Raw genomic sequence first — 4,779 nt, forward strand, 5'->3', positions numbered from 1 at the left:
TTTGGTAACTGGGTTAGGTTCAGTGTTGGGGAGTAACTAGTTACATGTAATGAAGTTACGTAATTTAATTACAAAATAAATGTAACTGTAATCTGTTACAGTTACTGAGAAAAAAATGTGTAATTAAATTACAGTTACTTAAGAAAATGTCAACGATTACAAAAGGGGTTACAACTGAATATGTTACACACACAAAAAATCTTTTTTGCTATCTTAGTGAGGCCATTGCATAGACTGACAGACATTGATTTTCTGTCAGGTTAATGATAGTTTCTATCAGCTAACCCAACCCTAAACTTACCCATCATAAAAACATATGTGCAAAACACTAGATTTACATTAACCACATGTTTGGGCTGATTTATAAGCCTTTTTAACTAGTGAGAACCAGTAAAATGTCCTCACTAGTGGGTTGGCATGATCTTTCACTATATAAGTGAGGACATATTGTCCTCACAAGTATAGTTAAACCAGTACACACATACACACACACACACACACACACACACAGACACACACACAGACACACACATACATACATATTTAATTGATTTCTTTCCCAAAATGCATTGACTGCTCTAAAATATGAGACACCAATGTTTCAAGAGTTTAGGACACAGAATAGGACACATGCTTATTCGATAACTGTTTTATTTCCTATTTGGGTTTATGTATGCTTTATTTTTTAAGATTAGGATAACTGTTTTTTCCAAGGCATTGTTAGATGTCAGTGCTTCCTGACATATTTGCTACGCAATGATTTAATTTCAAAAACAGTATCATAGCTATTAAAGTATATCTTGTTATGATTTTAAATCTGTATTTAACCTCAGAACGATCTCAAAGTAAAAAGAGGCGCTAAAGTCAGCTGCGCCACGCGGATACGTTTTCTACGTTTATTTATAGTTCGATTTGAACGAAAACAACATATCCGTGTGGTGTGGCTGACACAGAACAACATACGCTGTTTACATTCAGTGAAACATTAATTAGAAATTCAGAAAAGTAATCAACTGTAATCAGTTACATTACTTTTATATCTGCCTTTCTGTTCCTACCCCGGGATGCCCATCCCGAGGTAACTAGAGATTACGCCTGGATCCAGCCTCATAGAATGAATTCAGATGACCCAACACCTGTGAAGAGATGATGCTGACCCCTGCGAGGACCCCAGAGTAATCAATTGTAATCAGTTACATTACTTTTATATCTGCCTTTCTGTTCCTACCCCGGGATGCCCATCCCGAGGTAACTAGAGATTACGCCTGGATCCAGCCTCATAGAATGAATTCAGATGACCCAACACCTGTGAAGAGATGATGCTGACCCTGCGAGGACCCCAGATGATGCCAACTTGAATCGACATGCACAGCTGCCAAAATTTCTCTATATTGTAATCATTATGATCACACTTGTAATAATCGCTTTAATGAGCCTCTGCCTACAATTAATTCATGTTAGCTAGCTGTATGATTCTATTATCTTGAACTGTTCATTTCTGAAATGAACATTACTTTGGACACATTCACTTCTGCTTTGTAATGTAAGACACATGCATTTTCTGTAAAGCTGCTTTGAAACAATGTGTATTGTGAAAAGCACTATACAAATAAATTTGAATTGAATTGAAATAGTTGCACTACTTATTACATTTTAAATAGGGGAACTTCTAATCTGTAACCTATTACATTTCCAAAGTAACCTTCCCAACACTGGTTAGGTTTAACACTGAGTGTGCATGATACAAGGTTAGTAGGGAGGACAACTACATGTCAGCTGAACTAGAGGACATGGACTGTCAAGAAGCATCAGTATCTCCTTACACACGCATGAAGGTCAAAAAATAGTAAGTTTGAAACTGTTCATTTAAGGTTCAAAAGGATATGTGTCCACTTGTGAAAGTGGACACAAAAAGTGACAAACTGAAAGTTCCAAGAACTCACGTGCTCTCAACTTTTTGCGATACTTTGCTCAGATGTAATTACAAAACTGACTAACATCCTTAGTCTGTCAGTTCAGCAACTCTGCACAAACACACAGCTATAACAACATGTTTAGGGAAAGAAACACAGGAGCATCAGCTTAACCCATGACTGATACTGGGATTTCCTGAAACACTTTTGTAATATTAAAAGAGGTCCTGATGAACTCATCCTGAATGTCTTTTATCTTTGTCTGGAAAGTAGGTCATTCCGTTTCAAATCAACCAAATTTCAGGAAACTTCCCCGGCTCAAATTTTGGATTTTTTTTCTGAAGAAAGATAGTGATGAAAGCTAAAACATTAAATGTCACAGATCTATATTTACTGAGTATCCACTATTTTGTAGAGATGGGGTCAAAATGCAAATTTCCCCTGAGATTCAGAGCCAAATTACAGGGGGGTAAAAATGACTTCAGAAAGATGGCAGCATCATTATGTTATTTTTTACACAGGGATTTGTAGGTCTATTAATAAAATCTGATGACATTAGCAATCTTTGTTGCATTATATGCTAATGGTGATTATTCAAAAATGGGAAAAAGCACTCAGTTGAAAAATGTCATTTTGACCACCCTCTACAAAATAGTGGATTATTCAGTAAATATACATCCATTACATTTAATATTTTGGCTTTCCTCTTCACTTATATATTTCTTTCACCAGAAAAAATATTAACAAAATCAAAACCTCTGGTTGAGTTGACACGGAATGACCCTACTGTTATTTGAAGTGGTCTATTACTTTTTCTAAGTGATTGGACCATAAAATTCCCATAGATTTACACTGAAGGGGGAATTGCAAGCAGGTTCCTTTTAGGCCAGTAATACCTTAGCAACCATCCAGACCACCCTAAAATTGGCAACTGGATTACAACAAATGAAAAACCAGCATATGAACTCAATGTAAAATAATACAATAATGCTTTTAATAGGCTATTGATGTAGTATGATCTCATGTGATTGTTCTTGATTTTATTTTTTATTTTTCAAAAAAATGAGTGAAGAAATATTGAATACAGCTTCAACTTTGTCTAAATAAGTCTACTTTTACACTTTAATTATTTGAAAATACCTAATAGCTCTTTGAATTTTATTTGAATTTCCAATTATGAAATGTCACATGTTAGAGGTACTGTCGCACCATTTCTGACCCAACAATGCTGGTAATCTTGTGATTGTGATGTAATAGTTTGACAAATGCAGCACTTGTTTATTTTTCTCCTTCGGATTAAAAGAGAGGTGCTTGCCTACACACAAATCAATGCTACACTCTTAGAAAAAAAGGTACCCTTTCAAAAGGTACACATTTGTAGCTTATTTACCCCTAAACGTTGCATATGAGTACCTTAAAGCTACATATTAGTACCTAAAAGTGTAATACTTATACCTTTTGAAAAGACTTTGTTCACTCCTGCAGTGTAAATCAGAGGGATTTCTTGGGGGTTTTTTTATCGTCCGCCAGAAATAAGTAATCCATTCCAATCAAATCAGTCATAAATATTACATCCCATTACTTTAAAAATAATAACAACTTCTCCTCCACAAATCGGTCAGTAAATGATACAAAGAAATTCCTAAGCAAAAGAAACACCATTTAAAATGTGATTTTTTTTTTTTTTTTTGGCCTTTGCATGTGTGCACGGGTTTGTTTGCTTGTTCTCATTGTCATGTTTCCTGTCAATTTTGAAGCACAATGAAGCTTTTGTGGTCACTGTCAGATGTCTAGGCCACATGTGCACAGATACAAATTTTGGAAACACCACCATTTGCAATATTAACAAAAGAGTGTGACCTTTTGTCCTTTTGTATAATGGTTTATGTCAATTACTTCTGCATTTGTGTGTACATCTGTCCTAATCTGTGTGTCAAAGACAAGTTTGGATGTTTTGTAACTCATTGTTACAGGGCAGTGTTAAGTCAGTTTTGCTTGGGCAACTGTAGTTACAACAACTGTACATCATATAGAAATAACCTGTTAAGTCATGCACATTTTGATCTTTAAGCATGGCTAATAAAGTGCACGCTCACCTGAGATCTGACTGTTCAGGACTCCAGGGACAGTTGTTGGATGGCATTCAGGGCTTGGTTTAGGTTTACTGATGCACACTCACCCCTTTGAGACTGGACAGGGGAAAAAAAGGAACTAAACCAAGCCCCATCTAGTGAATGTGAGAAGTCTCACGTCCACCTGAAAGTCTCTCCTCCTCTCACATCTCTCACTCCGCCCAGCTTGTTCTTCCTCCGCTGTTCAATTTAGGGAGAATTGGGCGATGTCTGGTACAAATGAGACGCAGACATCACCTAATTTTATTTATTTGTTAATTTTTTTATCTGCACTGTAAAGAAATAAAGAAACATAACAAACCTTAGTGTAATACTTTATAAGTGAACGCAAACTATTTACTGTACTAGAGTGTAAATAGAGTTTTCAGTGATGCTGGCCTATGAAATTCATCTCAGAGGTTTCTCTTGAAATTTATTTTAATGTGAACTCAAATGTTTGAGATTGTGTTGAAATATTGATAGCATAAAAAATTAAGTTATATCATTAAATACATTTGATAGCATAGTTCATGACATTGTTGAAAAGACACATGGTCAATATAAGTTCAATATTATATTATAAAACAATATATTAAACAATATTCTCTATTAATGTTCCATATATGAAATGTGTGTGGATGTGTGTGTGCATGTGTATGTGTGTATAGATAGATAGATAGATAGACAGACAGACAGATAGATGATAGATAGACAGACAGACAGATAGATGATAGATAGATAGACAGACAGACAGA

The sequence above is a fragment of the Sinocyclocheilus rhinocerous genome, unplaced genomic scaffold, assembly GCF_001515625.1.
Source record: "Sinocyclocheilus rhinocerous isolate Xijiao unplaced genomic scaffold, SAMN03320098_v1.1 scaffold78, whole genome shotgun sequence".
Lineage (NCBI taxonomy): Eukaryota > Metazoa > Chordata > Actinopteri > Cypriniformes > Cyprinidae > Sinocyclocheilus > Sinocyclocheilus rhinocerous.